Consider the following 17,988-nt stretch of genomic DNA (forward strand, 5'->3'; position numbering starts at 1 on the left):
TAGTTAAGTGTCTGACTTTGGCTCAGGCTGGGATTTCAGGGTCCTGGGATCGAGCCCCATGTCAGGCTTCCTGCTCAGGGGGGCGTCCGCTTCTCTCCCTCTGACCCTCTCTCCGGCTCATGCTCTCTCTCTCTCTCTCTGTCTCAAATAAATAAATAAAATATTTTTCTAAAAAAAGAAAAAAGAAGAATGGTAAATGAGCAGAGGGGAGGAAGATCGAGTCAAAATGCCTGTAGAGGGAGCTATTCACGTGAGCAAGCTAAATTACCCCTGGGGTAACAAAGCTGGGGATATGGAAGCATAGGTAACCTTAGACAGCAGAGGACTGACTGGGAGGAGGGAAGTGAAATAGGAAAACAAAAGATGACTGAAAGCCTTTCAAGTTTTATTCTCCAGGTCCCCACATTCACATGACACAAGATTAAAAATCTGGAGAGGAAAAGAACCAGATTTGGGGTTATCAGATATAGCAAGGGGCAAGGATGAGGCAGGAGACCAAAAACAAATATCTAAATAGAAGTCCACATATCCCCTGTTGGCTCCAAAAGCAGAGGGCCAGGCTAGTGCTCCTCAAATAATAGTCTGGAAGATCCTTCTTGGGAGAATGACAATCCTGCATAAGAGCCTTATTGATAGTGACAATGTGGGGTTCCCAACACGAAAGCTCTACCATATAAGCCTCAATCTAGCAAGGCAAGTATCCTTCACACAGAATTTCTAACCAGAGGTTTAGTGTCTTACTCAGGTTACCAGTCAAGAATCACAAGGTAGGGATCCCTGGGTGGCGCAGCGGTTTGGCGCCTGCCTTTGGCCCAGGGCGCGATCCTGGAGACCCAGGATCGAATCCCACATCAGGCTCCCGGTGCATGGAGCCTGCTTCTCCCTCTGCCTGTGTCTCTGCCTCTCTCTCTCTCTCTCTGTGACTATCATAAAAAAAAAAAAAATTAAAAAAAAAAAAAAAAAGAATCACAAGGTAATTGAGAAAAATACCTAACATTATAAGACATCAAAATAAATAAGAAAAAAGGGAAATCAGAAGAAAGAGTGGTAACTCAAGGTAAAAGAAAAATAAAACATTATAGAAAGTATAATTCATATCCATAAAGAAATATATTTTAACCATAAAACAGAAATGGGGTATAATTAAAAAGAAATAAATTGATGAGGCATTGGTTGGCTCAGTTGGTAGAGCATATGACTCTTGATCTCGGGATTGTGAGTTTGAGCCCCAAGTTGGGATAGAGATTACTTAAAAATAAAAATCTTAACAAAAGAAAAAGAAGGGGCACCTGGGTGGCTCAGTCAGTTAGGCAGCCAACTCCTGATCTCAGCTCAGGACTTGATATCAGAGTCATGAGTTGGGACCTATGCTGGGTGTGGAACCTACTTTAAAAAAAAAAAAAAAAAAGAATAAATTAAAAAGTAAGTGCTTAGAAATTTTTAAAATCTGGGGGGGGGGTGTCTTTTTAAAATCTGGATGATAAAGTAAAAGAAATAGGCCAAAGATAAAGTAAAAAATTGAAAGAGATGAACAATAGGAAAGAAAAGTAAGAATGTGATAGAATAATCTTGGAAACTTAACATCTCACAGAATTCTAGAAAGTGTGAATAAAAGAGCCAAGAAGAAGAAATTATCAAATCTATAATTCAAAAAATACTCCCAGAACTGAGCTTTAAGGGGTACACTCAGTGCTTAGCATAACGAATAAAAAAATATAGTACCCACATGTAAATGTGAAATTTTATTTCGGTGTAAGTGTGAAATTCCAAAATTCCAAACTAGGGATAAAGAGAAAATCCTAAAACCGGACTAAAATTAAAAAAAAAAAATCATATACAAAGTACTGGGAATCAGAATGCATCAAACTTCTCATCAGAATCCTTAGAAACTAGAAGATAATGAAACATGCCTCAAACTTTTGAGTAACAATTCAATCTAGAATTCTGTACCAATCCAATGTATCACAACAAATGAGAACATAATGAAGACATTTTCAGATTTGAAAAATCTTTAGGAAAAAGAAACCCACAGGATCCAGAAAACAGGAATAAGTGCATCATTCCCAAAATGGTGGTGAAGTAAAATCCCATTATGCAGTCCCAGAGAAAGCAACAAATCCTAATGGAAAAGGACAGAAATTTCCAGAAGGAATGTCATCAAAAAAAAAAAAAAAAAAAAGTAAAACTTATGGGTTATCTCATCTACAGAAAATCATACTGACAAGTATTTTACAGAGTTGTTAAAACCATGTGGCAACACTCAGAGACTCAAAGAAAATTAAATAAATGAAAAGATTGGGATAATTTAACGCCATGAAAAAAATTTTTTATATAATGAAGGAAACAAAAACATAAAACACTTAGCTCAGCAATGAATATTTATTTAACCATATATTATGGGTTGAATATGAATTTAACCAAAATTGTAATGTCACTCCACTATCATAGATGGGCAAAGAAACGAAGGTCTAAATTTGAGGATTCAGAGCTTTTAAATGTCATTTATGGTTAGTAAACTGTAGTAGAAGAGAGTAGAAACTGGGAATAGAATGTCAGGAGGGTCAGGATTTTGTTTTGGTATAAGCCTTGTAGTGTTATTTGACAAAATATCTACATGGATTATTTTGTTGAGTACTCTTTATGGCAGACACCACATGTTGGCCAAGCCAACAACACAAGTCTCCACCACCTCTTTCCTTGCCTAGAGAGGTCCGGAAGCTAAATACTCAATTTCACAGCTTCCCTTGCAGAAGGATGGCCATATGATACCATGAGGCCCAAAACAAAACATACAGAAAAGTCTATTGAGCGGACAAATTCAACTAGCTTTTGTTAAGCAGAGTTGAAGGGTCCCAACCAAACGCATAAAATCAGAAAGACTTCGTTACTGATCCAGTAACACTCAGAAACCCAAAAGAAAAAAAGCAACTTAGGAAAGCCGTGATTTATAATTTTTAAAAATAACTTTGATGTTGGTTTTACAATAACACATGCCAGTATCAAAAGCTTATCTTCACTACTGATAGGGCATCAATGTTCACACTAATCTGGAAGTTCAGCAAATCTAACACCCAGAGTTCAAATACAAGCCCCCAACTGAGAAAGATGGGCCTCCGAGATTTGAGGAAATTGGCTCATCATAGCACATTCGCTTCACAGAAGACAACATTAATCCTTAGAGCCTCACCCAGATAATTTTATCTAAAATCAGACGGCAGAGAAGCAGCAATGAAAACACGGCAAGCATCAAGAATGGAAACAAGAGGGGTGCCTGGGTGGCTCAGTCAGTTGAGCATCTGCCTTAGGCTCAGGTTGTGATCCTGGGGTCCTGGAATGGAGCCCTGCATCCTTAGCAGGGAGTCTGCTTCTCCCTCTCCCTTGGCTGCTCCTCCTGCTTATACTCTCTCTCTCTGTCAAATAAATACATAAATAAAACCTAAAAAAAAAGAAAAAGAAAAAGAACCTGGGGATCCCTGGGTGGTTCAGCGGTTTAACGCCTGCCTTCGGCCCAGGGCATGATCCTGGAGTCCTGGGATCGAGTACGAGTACCACATCAGGCTCTCTGCATGAAGCCTGCTTCTCCCTCTGCCTGTGTCTCTGCCTCTTTCTCTCTCTCTCTCTCTCTCTCTCTCTCTCTCTGTCTCTCATGAATAAATAAATAAATAAAATTTTAAAAAAATAAAAATAATTTTTTTTAATTTTTAAAAAAGAATAGAAATAAGAAATAAAGGAAGAAAAAAGAAATACTATAAAAAGTAAACAGAGTAGCTCTAAAAGGCACAGCAGTCTAGGGCCACTGAGTATGGGAGCAACACATCTTCAGCACTGCTATCAAAACACAGCACAATAAATGTTTTTCATAGAAATTTTTTAAAAAGAAAAGGTTAAATTATATCAAGAATACTCTGTAAGAAAGTTAGGAATATCTGTTTCATGTGTAGGATTTAGTGATTCATCACTTATATACAATACCCCGTACTCATCAGAACTAATATCACACTGTATGTTAACTATCTGGAATTTAAATAAAAATATGGAAGAAAAAAAGTTAAAGTTTAGGGATACAAGACATGTAACCACAAGACATGCAGCATAAAGAACTATTTTTATGCGGATCCCTGGGTGGCTCAGCAGTTTAGCACCTGCCTTTGGCCTGGGGTGTGATCCTGGAGTCCCAGGATCAAGTCCCACATCAGGCTCCCTGAGTGGGGCCTGCTTCTCCCTCTGCCTGTGTCTCTCATGAGTGAATAAATGAAATTTTTTTTAAAAAGAACTATTTTTATACAAAGACAATCCAACAGAAAACCCAGTTTTTAAGGGGGCAAGTGACAAGAACCAACACTTTCACAAAAGAGGAAAACCAAATGGTCAATAAACCTATTAAACCTATCAATTTCAGGGAGTTGCTAACTCAAAAAGAGAGACTGCTTTACTTCCATCAAATCAATAAAAATTAAAAATCCAATAATAGGGATGCCTGGATGGCTCAGCAGTTGAGTGTCTGCCTTCAGCTCAGGGAGCATTCCAGGGATCCGGGATCGAGTCCCGCATGGGTGTCCTTGCAGGGAGCCTGCTTCTCTTACTACCTGTGTCTCTGCCTCTCCCTCTCTCTGCGTCTCTCATGAATAAATAAATAAAATCTTGAAAGAAAGAAAGAAAGAAAAGAAAGAAAAGAAGGAAGGAAGGAAGGAAGGAAGGGAGGGAGGGAGGGGAAAACCCAATAATATCAAGAGTTGGCAAATAAAGTAAAATCAATTCCTGTGTCAAACTGGTAGCGATGCGAACTGGTACTATTAATTTCAAAAGTAATTTGGTACTAAAGTTGAAGGTGTGCATACCTCCAACTCAGTGATTCCATTCATAAGCAAATACCATAGATAAACTTTTGCACATATGAATGTGAAGACATATACAATAGTCAACATTACTTTAGCAAAAAATTAAAAACCTAAATGTTCATCAACAGGACAACAGATAAATCATTTATATAACCATTCAGCAGTGAAAATAAACTGTTATAAAATGTCCATACAACAACTCTCACTTATAATGTTAGCAAAGAAGGATGTGGATGATATAGGTAATAAGGACATGCCTATGGGTAATTAACATGTGTATATAACATAACATCATTTATGTAAAGGGAAAGACATGTAAAACATCATTATGTACTGTAATTTATGGACATATACCTAATGCTATAGAAATAGAGAAGCGTAACTAGGATGACCAAAACTAAATTCAGGATAGTGGTTACTTCTGGAAAGGTAGACAAAGAGAATAGGATCAAGGAGAAGTACAGAGGCCTCCACTGAATTAACAATGCTTTGTTTCCTGAAAAACTGACATGAGCTCAACATCACAAAATACTGAGATTAGATAATACTAATTGGTAGGTTTATGAGTATTCACTCATTATAGCCATCAGAAAAGATCCATGCTTTTAAAAGTGACCTCTTAAAAAAAACAAACCAAAACAAAAAAAGTAATGAGAACTGACAAATGTCTAAAGATACAAAAGCAGCTTTTCTTCCTTGGCTTGCCACCCTCACTCTTCACCACCACAGACCTTGCACCACCCCCAACTTGAAAATAAACAAATGAATAAATCAAGGTATGTTCTTCTCAGGCAGGGTGAGAAATGAGTCATGGAAAAAAACATTAGGTCTAGAGCTGTTTCTAGAGTCCAAATATCGGTATTCATACCCAGTTTTGCCACTTGCAATGTGTGTAAACTCAAGCAAAGAAACCCCTTAACCTTAGTCTCATCTTCTGCACCACAAAGACAGTGACAGCAGTTTACTGCACAGGGCACTTGATCAGTTAATGAGAATACATAGGCTCAAGCACCTGCCTGAGTGAAACTACTAATAACAGCAAACACAACTGGTTAGTAGTATATAGTAAATCTCATGCACGGCCTCAAAAGAGTGATTTGTTCCCATGTCTGAACGGCTCACAAGGGACCCTGATAAAAATAGTAGGGTCAAAGGTCTTCTTGTCATGTCCACCTGAAATTAAAGTGTTTCCAAAGAAATTACTCCACAATTCTAGCTTCATGTGGATTACTTGGTATTTCTTTTGAATAGAGCAAAAATAGTTAAAATACAGAATGGTAGAGTTCAAAATTTTTTCTGACAACTAGTAAAACTAAGGAAATGGCCTTTCAAAAAAATATTGAAAAGAATGCCTATTACTTATGGCACGCAAATATCAGATGACTATCCCTTCTGTTCGCTTTTCTCTTTTTCCTTATTAATTTCAGACTACAAATCTATTTTCTGAACAAATTCATTTACAGAAACAAATTTCCCTTCTGACCTGTACATCACTAAATCAATGCAACACAATGTTGACTAATGCTTGCTATTTTTAACAATATCTTTCTGCAAGGAATTCTGAAGTCTTGTTTCTCATCCCATGAACTACAATAAAGTTTTATGTATCTCTTGATTAATCTTCCAAATTTTTGTCTAATTTTTGTGTCTAATAATCATGGCCCACAAAACCCAATGGAGTATTGTGACAAATGGATTAAATGGATTCCTTAGTCTGAAATTGACATCTTTAAAAAAAAAAATGTTTATATTATGATGAGTTGGGTAGAAAAAAAAAGTCTATCAATAAGAATGCTTAATAATTATTATGTATGGGCAGCCCTGGTGGCTCGGCAGTTTGGCACCACCTTCAGCCCAGGGCATGATCCTGGAGACCCGGGATCGAGTCCCACGTCGGGCTCCCTGCCTGGAGCCTGCATCTCCCTCTGCCTGTGTCTCTGCCTCTCTCTCTATGTCTCTCATGAATAAATAAATAAAATCTTTAAAAAAATTATTATGTAAAGGGCCTGAATTTTCACATATCCAGTTTCCTTAAATTCTTTACTGTGAAATTCTTTGTTCCAAAACCAGTTAATAGAAAAAGCACAGGCCAGACATAGGCAAGGTGCTACAAAGTAGCAGTAACTGACCTCAAGATGGGATTCTGGTACACCTATGCCCAAAGTTAATCAGGCAATTGATCATTGTACATTTAAGAACCCAAGTTTGTCTTTTTCATAAGTATGGAACTTTAGCCATGTAGCACATAAAACAGTCTTATATAGAAAATGGTAGGAAGACATTTATACATTAAAATGTTCCATTAAAACATTAATTTTGCCAAACTTTTTCACAGATAAGTGTTTGAAAAAAGAACAAACCATGAATCATTTCAGATTCTTGATTTTTAACTAGCAAACAATATTAGGTGTAAGAAAAGACATAGAGGAAAGTCACTGCAATTTTTTTGACTTCATCAATTAGCATTATAAGCTCTATGGGAGAAAGTTGTACTTTTGGTATCTTCAACTTTGGTAGTAATATAATACAAAGCTGATCATTATTCAAATTTTCTACTTAAATGGTACATTCAAATTTTAAAACTGAAGATCAATATGATTTTTAAATATTCATATTATTCACAGCTGATAAGGTTGGCATTCATCAACTGATTGTTTCTATTCTGCCTTTAGTAAATTAATCTATTTAGTAAGTACCTACTATGGTAACACAACAAAGAAATGTGGTTTGCTGTTTAGAGACATTCACAATTTGATGGGGGGAGAAGAAACACAAATATAGAATTATAAAGAAATATAAAAAATATAATTATTAGCAGTGAAAGTAGTTAAGAACACAAAGAAGTAGCATATATCTGAGCATGGAAACTGGAAAACTATAGGGGAGACTTCAAAGAAGAAAAGAATGTAAAGTCTGAGCTGAATGTTTCAAAGTACAGAGAAATTTTGGGTTAGAGGAATATTATAAAGGCTTCCTGATTTCAAATCTTTCTATTCACCCTCAAAAAAAAAAAAAAAAAAGAAAAGAAACAAAACTACCATAAAACCAACAAAGAGAGGAAATAAAGCCACATACGACCCATGCCTTCGGCAGGATTAAGGAATAACGCAACCTTCAAATGACCCGTAATAGAAAAACAGACCAAATTCCCACGGAGCTCCCACCACCCCCACAGCCAAGTCTGCAGATTTGGAGACAGGGAGGGACACCTAAGACACATTGAGAAGAATGGAGGAGCACTGAGGACTTAGGCAAAGCAAGAAAAAAAATCATGCCCAGAAAGTGTCCAAAATAAAAGCCAAAAGACTACACACAGACCAGGACTGGTACTTTAAAACACTAACTAGGAAAGCAGCTCAGGGGTCAGCCAGACTGGACAGAAATGGCAACCTCTGAGAAGCACAGCTTCTGAGGGAAAATCAGATGGAAGGAGATGTATCCAGGGGAATATGGAAATGAAGAAAAAGAAGGGAATAAGAAAAGAATAAAGGATGCCACAGAAATGAAAGAAAAACAAGACATGTCCCTAACACCACCTTCCCCCCCACACACTCCGCAACACCAGAAAAGAAAGTGCATAGAGAAGGGTGCTATAGAACTCTTCAATAGGGGATAACCAGATACACAAAAAAAGCAGGTCATAGACACAGAAAAACTACTGTGAAAATCAGAAAATGCTGATAAAAACATTTTAGCTGATAAATCCCTCTCTCTCCTTCTGAAAAGCCACAAAGCTGAAGATGGTAGCACAACATTCCAAATTTAATTTAAAATCTTCAAACAAGCATTTGTGATATGAAAAAAAATCCTGAAACAGAAATACAAAAACTAAGAACAGAAATGAGCAAACAAACAACCGAAAAAAGAAACGCAACAAGAGTTGAACTCAGAAAAGAAATAGAAAAAGTACACTTTTTCCAAATAGGCTGTGAGGGGTACATCTCCCCCACAATAAGCCTCAGGAAAAGGAAAGAAATGAGGGAAAGGAATGAGCATGTTCACGTTACAACTTGCAGACCAGTGAACTATGAACCACCCCTGAGGACAGGCAGGTAGGATCAGATCACAAAGGACTTCGAAAGACAAGCTAAGGTCTACTGATTTCATCTTTAAAGCTGGGGAGGCAGTAAAATCAAGGAAGAAGAGCATGTGTTCTGGCTTCAGATGAACTCAATCTCTACCAGTTACTAAGATTGTGCTAAGCAACATTTCTACCACCAAGCCTCTTATTTGTAATCTGTGGTTGAATGGATGGATGGATGGATGGATGGATGGATGGGTAAACGGAGACGCATGCACACACACACACACGTACACACACAAGTAACAATTGTACTTGTCTGAACCTGAATTCTTCCCAAAGGAAAGTATCACAAAAGGACTTGTATAGAGACAATTTAATTGGCAGGAAAAGGAGAGGACCATGGAGGGTGAAACTGGAAAGGAACATGAGCCAATACGAGGATACCTTATTCAGATGCTCATTGCTGTGGGCACCTGGAGCCCAATCTTGCCAGACTCTCTGAAAATTATTAGAAAGCTGTTTGAATTGTCTGTGCAAAGACAAGGAGAGAATTTCTCCATTGGCTCCTGCTCTAGTTAAGGGTTGCCCCAAGAAGAACATTAACTTGTAGGTGCTTCCAGGCTGAACAAGCCTCTGAGCCCTCCTCCTTCTATCTCCTGCTCGGTGGTCCTGGAGAAGCCCTGGAGCAGAAAGGAAAAGAGGGGCAGTAAGCATACTTGAGACAAGCCACTGTTGGGCCCACATGAAAGAGTTAAAGATTATGTGAGGCTGTGCTTCAGAGGCAACCCCACAGACTACAGCTCAGATTCCCTTCCATGGAGGTCACTGAATACATGTGTATCAAATCACCCCATTGTACACTTTAAACTTATACAATGTTATATGCCAATTATATCTCAAATGAAGCTAGAAAAAAATTAATTGGTCACAGAGTCTTTCAAGGAGGAGCTAGCATCACTACTACATAATGGTGACAGGGAGGAGCTTATCTTGAACCCAAGGAATTCACTAGGGTGTTTGTTGTCGCTTCGTGCCTAATAAATAATGCTGAAGAGGCATGTGAAGTAACCACAGTCCAAGGGCAAGGCAACTGAAGGCTCAGATCCCTCAGAGATGAAGGTCTTAAACAAGTTAATATCCTGGTCTGTTGTCCATCTTTGATGGCCCCATGATCTGTTAGCCATTGCCACAGATGTCTGTGGGTCAGAGCACCCTGAAGGCCACTCCAGCCCATCATGATAATTACATCCACCTTGCCCCTGATAAGTACCACCATCTGGCCTCTCTGATTCCAGAATCCTATCATTTCTATGGACACCTGGGAATCCAGTTCCATGGAAACATCTCCTATCAACCCCAGCCTGTTTCCCCTCACCAAGGCATTCTGCATTACCTTGTTAAGTGTTTTCTTTGGATCTGCCTAAGGAACATGATCAGATAGTATGTTCTCTAGTCTCATACAATAAATCATTTTTAATATTCTTTCTTCTCTATGACTTCTGACCTTGAGAGTCTGCCAAAGCCGTTCTTGCATATTTATCTAATTTGCTGTAGGTCATATTCATGTCCAAGCTTCAAGAAACTATCCCCACAGTATATTAGGATGAGGTTACTAGGATATTAAATCCTGAGTTATGAATAGTGCTCCCACGTTAATAAGATCTCCCCCATGCAGCCTCATTATCTGACCACTCCTGGCCCCATATCTTCAAGATCCACTCCCCAACATACTCCTCCTGGTACATATTATCTAGGTCCTAGGAATATTTGAGTATTTCCTCTCAGAACAAGAATATCCCTGATTAGATTATGCTAGGGCTGCCTCTAGTTGTTCTAGAGGCAACAATTGTAGAGGGCAGGACAAGCACCAGATCTTTGCATGGTCTCCAAACAAGGAAATGCTGTCTGTCCTGTTCTAACAAGGCCTTAGCCTATCCAGAGGATCAGAGAAATTCAGGAGTCCAATATTGTCAGGTTCATCCACCCAGAACATCCACTCAGATGTTCCCACCAGAGATCTCTTTCCATATGAGGGTGTTGACTTTGGCCCTAAACACCTGTTGAGGGTATACAGAAGAAGCAGAACTACTATGAACAACATAGAATAAGGGACTTATGTAGGGGTTTGATCCGACACAGGCATGAAAGTTAAATCATCTATATGATATTGCTGCTTCTGCAACTGGGGCTCAGTCTGAAGAGAGCAGGGTGGGCAAATGGGAAGGAAAGGTGGACATGAAGTGGGAAAGAGCAAGGATAAAATGCAATCTCAAGGACAAGCTATGAAGACAAATAAGAATCTCTTAGTACCTTCACGCCTCCAACTGTGATGAGACAGGTAACCTAGGGAAAGGCTGCACATCCTGACCAAGGATTCTAAGAAGTTGGTGGAGGTGATCTAACAGGAGCTAAAAGAGCTGCAGGCCTGGTTAAAGCTGCTTGCCAACAATATGACACAGCAGATTGGCAATGACGTGTGGGAGCTGCAACAGTGCCTAGTACCAACCTTCACATGTAAAAGAAATACGGCTGCTGCCTCACTTCTGCCTTTGAATCTTGCTCAAAATATCTCTTGTGGCCAGTGTTAACCCAGAACCCTGAGAGGAGTTCTGGGAAACGTAATTCTCAGTTTAGCTCAGTTGACACAGGACAAACCCACCAAAGAAGATACACGGCTCTTCCACACTCAAGATTAAATTCCAGGCCCGCTTCTTTAGTATCATCTGTCCTATCGTTGCAGGCAATAACAATCTTTTCAAATGCTGCCACAGAGGATCTTTTCACAGTATACCCTGCACTGACAGCTGGCTGGCCTACATCTGTCATGCTCTTGTTTTCAAAGTTTCCAAAGGTAAAATGACTCAGTCAACTTCAGAGTCCTTTTATAATTACCACCGTCCCCAAACCACTCAAGTCACAGAGCTATGGCATCACCCAATTCTATGCTTCCATTCATTGCCAATTCCAATGCCTTGCAGGTGAGTGTCTTGGTAATTGTTCTGTCACACATGCCAGGGGTTACCACCAGCAATGATGCCCCTGCTGTAATCTCACCAGTGAGTGACCCACTCCAATACCCCATATGAAGTATGCTTCCTAGAGCCACTTGAGGTACTATCTTAGCTGGGCCTCATGTGCATGTGATTTATCTGGAAGGGAGTTCCAGTGAGGAGTGAGGAATAACTCAGGAGAGTGAAAGAGGGAAGAAGGAAAAGCCAATGTATTGACAAAGATGCATTATCAATTCAATCTAATTGGGACCTTTTGAGGAATGTACGGAATGGCCCTCAGAACCTTCCACTCCCAGTTCAACACAGAGAAGCATTTACTATCAGCTTCCATCCCCCTTTAGCTGAAGGTTGCCCCCGTGGGACATTCACTCTGTACACTTCTGGGATATGCACTTGTGCCTGCTGAGCCAGCAACCACTAGGATCCTAAACCTTAGAGCAGGAATCGAAGTCCTGGGGCAGAAAGTGAAAAATGTGCAGCACACATATTTGAAATCAGACACCATCAAACTGAAATGAGTTGAAGCCCACACAGAATTGTTTGTCCCAGCTGCACTCTACAGTGAGGCAGGCAGGAGAGAAGCTTGTGCACTGAAGGTGTCAGAGACAATACTAACCACACGGGTGTGTTATGAGAATTCAGTGAGACACAAAATGCTTGGCAGATCTAACAAAGCTCAATAAACGATAGTTACCACCATTAGGTTAGACGCTGATCTAAGACTGTGGTAGTGGCAACGGTGAGCAAGAAACAGATGAAGGACGTATTTCAGAGTTATCAACTGACACCACAGGAAGGGCAAATGGGTGGGTAGGGAGAATGCGAGGCAGGGGAGGCAGTCCCGGATGTTTCTAGCTAGGGTCCTGGCAGGATGGAGAATGACAGTGCTGCTAAATAAAAAATGAGAAGTTGGAGGAAGAAGCGTTACTCACCTTGAGAGTGGAAGGTACCTGTGGCTACCCACATGGTTTATGCTCAGCAGGCAGTTGGAAGTAACTGATCAGAAGCTCAATGAAGAGAGCTAAGCTGAAATCAGACTTGGACAGTAGTTCAAGCCATGATGATGTCTGATTTCCCAGGAAGGGCATGTGGACTTAGAAGAAAAGAGGGCTGACGATGGATTACAAACATTTACGAGCCATGCAGAGGGATGGAGGCCAGGCAAAAAGGGAGATGGGGCAGCCAGTGAAGAAGAACCGGGAAGAAGGGCACGGCGTCCCTGGGCAAAGGGAAGGCAGGACCAACACTTGAGCACTGACGGCTCTGAAAGAGGTTAAGGAAAACAGAGACGTTTCCACTGGATCAGGAATATGGGGAGACCTCAGGGACTTTAGAGGGAACCGTTATGCTGGAGAGATTGAGACGGAGTCTGATGTGACTGCACATCAAAGAGTGAACGGGAGATAAAGAAGTAGAAACAGCTGTATAAACTCCTCTCAATAATTGGTGTAAAGGAGAATGATAGCAAAAACTAGAGGGCCACCAAAGATTTTTTTTTTTTTTTAACAAGACGATTCAAATGTATTCGTGGGAAGGAGAGTTTGAGGATGAAGGAAAGGCAGGAAAAAAAAAATGGAGTAAGCTCTCCGAGGAAGTGAAGATTGCAAAAGGAGGTGTGAGAGCACAATCTGACTCAATCTTCTTTATTTAATATGCTTGGATTTATTTTTAATACACCAACTAGGAAATGTGTATTTAGCATCTAATTTGCTGAGACCAGCCTAATAAAGTTATGAAATAACTTTTCTTATGAAATCCTGCCTTTTCTTCCTCAACATTACAAAAACATAAGCTTCTTGGATTAATTTTAGTTTCAGTCAAAAGGTGACAATTGTATGCAGTGAGAAACAAATCTTCCTCTGCTATTTTAGTTCTTTTTTTCTTTTTGTCAGGGTGGAAATAAATTACTTCTAAAACAATTTATCAGATAAGCTCTAAAGGGGGTGTCCGGCATAGTATTGACAGCACACACATAACTGTGGATTCTAAAATCTTTAACCCCTGTCTGCAGGGTCCAATTAGCCTAACTCCAGGGAATGTATTTGGGCTGGAAAATAAGCTAAATAGCTAGCACATCAGGTTCCTTTTAACTGCCAGGTGGTAAGCTATTCTGAAGCTGTTTAGATTTGTGGTTGGGCCTCAAACCATGTCTCTGGACAGCATTCTACTGGAGGCAGAACAAAGTTATATTTAATATCTGTGTACTTTAAAACAATGCTTCCCACTTTTCTCTTATTGCTGGGGTCACTTACCTTGAAGACTCACTGTACTTTTAGTGTATAAAACAGCAATATTTACTTATCCAACTGATTTGGGATTACATGATTGGGCCAATGTGAAAACTGAGTCAACAGGAAAACAAATGCTTGTGAAGCAGTAACAAACAGCCTTTTTTTCCAATACGTGTACCAAATAAATTTAACTTAGAAGAACTGAACTAAATATAAAACACTTCAAAAAGAAGAAAAAGAACATTATGCTTACTAAGAATTTTGGCATGATCCAGAGAACATGTTCAGAGAACTGACCTCTGTGAAAGCACAGAAGCATTTCAATGGCTCTGCCTGAAAACCTCTTCTCTGTAAGCTGTTCTACAACATTCCGTAAACTTTCATCTTATAGCATGTACACTGTGTCAACTTTTTTTGTTTTTCTATATCTAAGAATTTTTAAAAGACCAGAATAACAATTTTTTTTGGAACAATGAAGTTATTTTTCTCTCCTTGAAAAAAGAATTGCCTTTGCTTCACAATTCAGAGACGAAAAAAAAAAAAAGAGTTCAAAACTCCCGTATCTTCCTGCCACCAAATCTACAAATGCACCTGTATCCTCTCCCTCTTCCCTTTTATTATACTAGAAGCCGTGGCATTCTCTTATCAGAGGCCAATCTCTGCCCCCACTTCATGTCCCCCCTCCTTTCAGGGACCTTCCTGCCATCAGCTATCCCCCCTTGCTGGTGTACTTTCACTCTCTTTCACTGTAGCTGATTCAGACTAGTGGTATCTAGCATGTTCTAGCACTACTCATCTTAAAACAACAAAAAAAATACCCATCTCGAATCCCCCATTTCTAGCTAAATCTGTCTTTAATCTCCTCCAGAACCAAGTCTCTCAAAGTTATTTCCCTTACACCCGTTCCTCATCCTGTTCCATTCTGGCTTATCCCACCAGCTCGCCACCAGTTGCTCTAGATAAGGTGGTTAGCCAACCAGTTGGATCTGACACACACCCTAGAAACTCTGTTTCTCCTGGGCTTCCACAAGCCATGGCACTCCTAGGTTCTCTCCTGGTTTTTCCTGTGGGTGTTTCCCTTTGGTGTCCCTTCACAGCAAATCCTTCTCTACATATCCTCTACTACATTTTAGAATTTTTCAGGGCTCAGTTCTGAGTCCTTTTCCTCTCTGCATTCTACAATCTCTCCCAAGATGATCTCACCTCCACCTGGGCTCTCAATGTCTGCCAAATGCCAATGATGCTAGGATCATTACCCGCAGCACAGACATCTTTTCCAAGCTTCAGACCCATACGCCACTAATGAATTAAAGCACAGTGGTTCAGATGGGCCTTGGACCAGACTGCCTGTGTTTCAAAACTAGTTCTTCTCCTTACTTCCCGGTGATCCTGAAAAAGTCATAGAACCTCTCTAAGACTCAGATCCCATCTATAAAACTGGAGTAATAATAATTCTCACTTCATAAGGTTGTTGCCTGGATTAAATGAGTTGATGAAAACACCTAGTAGGTGGCACATGGCATACTTCCATCATCCCTGAGTACTGTTCCCATATACGTTCATTAGGATATGTTGAAGACATCTCAAACTTGCTTTGATCCACATAAAACTGGATCCTATCTTTTCTACCCACCTTATATGCATCATCCGTGGTTCACCATCTGTGAGTTCTAAGATGAGCCCCGCCCCTGGTCCTTCACATGATCTCCTTCTCCTTGAGTAAATGAATATGATATCACTCTTACGGTTTTTGTACATGTAACTAAGGTCCCAAGTCATCAGCCTAATGATAAGATTATCTGGGTGGGTCTGACCCAATCACACAGGCCTCGAGAAGAAGATCTAGAAGTCAGAGTGTCCAAGCATGGAAGTGCCTGAATCTCCGTTGCCTAAAGATCGAAGGGCCAAATGAGAAAGAATGCAGATGGCTTCTACAAGCTGACAGAGGCCCTCGGCTGCCAGCCAGCGAGGAAACTGGGACCTCAGGCCAACAGCTACAGGAACTAAAATCTGCCAACTACAAGAATGAGCTTGGAAGTGGATATTTACCCAGAGCCTCCAGACAAGAATAGTATGACTACCGCCTTGATTTCAGCCATGCTGGGAGGACTTTCAACCACCAAACTATGAGCTAATAAATGGATGCTATTACAACCCCTGAATTTGTGGTGCTTTGTTCTGCAGCAAGAGAAAATTAACACACCATTTGAACAAAGAGCATCTTCAAATATACATTTTTTCCAGCTGGAAAACCCTCATTAATACCACCCCAAGTTCGGCCGATTCCATCTTCTAAATACACCTCAAACATATTCATTCTTAGTCTGTTACCTAACTCCAAACCGCATGTTCCATCTGAACTTCTGCAACAGCTCCTAACTGGTTTCCCCTCACAGAGTCCTCCTGCCTATTCTCATAGCAGTGGGAGCCATTTACTACCTTGCAAAACTACCCTTGGAAAAATCCCTCACGGCCTCACACTGTCCTCAGGATAATACCTGAACACCTTATCATAGCCCTCAAACCCCTGAACAAAGTGGCCCTGGCTACTTTTTCAGCCTCACCTCCTGTGACTCACCTGCTTGGATATGATGCTGGAGCCACAGAAGCCTGCCTTCCAGTAACCCTGGTGCGCCAAGCCATCTCCCACATTAGGACCATCTGTGTCACTTTCCCCCACTCACCACCTGGTGATAGTTGGGGCCTCAGCTTCAATGTTATTACTTCATAGAAGCCTTCCCTCACCCCTAACATGATGCCAGGCCACCCAGTTAGACTCTCTCACAGAGCCCTGTATTTCTTCAAGAGTTTTCCACAATTGCAAACATATAGTTGGTGGTACGATAATGTATTTAAGGTCTTTCTCTTAGATATAGTTCAGTGAAGAGGGGGAGCCATACCAAATTTGCTCCTTGCTACAACTTGACATCTGGCACAGTGCCAGACACACAGTAGGAATTCAACAATCCTTAACGGATGAATAAAACTGTGGCTGTTTTGCCCAACTCATACATGGCAAAATTAGGTCAAGGTTATGAATTTAATTTGTGTGTGCACCATTAGATTTGTCTTAATCTAGCCATAATTATGATGCTTCCTTACAAAACAGATGACGTTAATATAAAAGACAAACCTGGGCAAGTTCATGGGAAAGTGTCACTGCAAACCTGCTAGGATTCAGTATTCACACCCTCTTAAGGCCACAACATATTTAGATATAAGGTGCAACATTATCCTCACTGCATATTTTCAATAGTTTTTCCTTTAGGAAAAACATATAATTCCACTCCAGCATTGATGTGGTGGGAGGACAGAGTGCTTCAGTTGACTGAATTTTCCAGCAAATGAAGGGATATTCCACTAATGTAGAAAACTGCCTGAAAACTGCCTGGTACAAAGACAGCCCTGTGTATGCTCTCCACCCTGCTGCCAATGGAATTCATTTTTAAAAGTATGCCTCTAATCTTATTGATTTCTCATTATTTCTCTCATTTTATCATTAAAAAAAACGTGCTATTAGTTAATCAAAGACCTCACTTTTTTTTTCTTTTAGGAGAAATATAAAAATAGCAAGAACACCATATGACAAAGATTTTATTGAAGAAGCAAAACACTGAATAGAAAGTCAAATATCTTCCCATATTGTCCATGTTATTTATGCTTTGTATATATGTGTTTTTATGTAACTCTATTTAATTCCTCTCCCAGTCCAGAAAAGGTTCAAGGCAAGTTATTCAGATTAACTAAAGCATAAGAATGAAGAAAGAAAAAGAAGAAAGATTAGAGACATAAAATGATATAAGAAAGAGGCTCCAGATGCATGCCAGACCACAATTTTATGTGGTACAGGCTTGAGCTGTGAAGCTTTCTAGTACCAATTTGAT

At 39.9% G+C, this 17,988-nt stretch overlaps 1 protein-coding gene across 3 annotated transcripts in view; it reads right to left on the reverse strand.

The window, feature by feature from the left end:
- RPS6KA5 (ribosomal protein S6 kinase A5) overlaps positions 1 to 17,988 on the reverse strand; it is a 171,402-nt gene that overhangs the window by 144,719 nt on the left and 8,695 nt on the right. Inside the window, exon 1 of one of the 3 annotated variants that reach the window (XM_072839686.1) lies at positions 15,738 to 15,758. The exons of the other annotated variants lie outside the window; for them this stretch is intronic. The gene's annotated coding sequence lies outside the window, so the exon portion shown is untranslated. Of the gene's footprint in view, positions 1 to 15,737; positions 15,759 to 17,988 lie in introns of those variants that run through there. 3 annotated transcript variants of the gene reach the window in all.

This window comes from Canis lupus, chromosome 9 (assembly GCF_048164855.1).
Source record: "Canis lupus baileyi chromosome 9, mCanLup2.hap1, whole genome shotgun sequence".
In the NCBI taxonomy this organism is placed as follows: domain Eukaryota; kingdom Metazoa; phylum Chordata; class Mammalia; order Carnivora; family Canidae; genus Canis; species Canis lupus.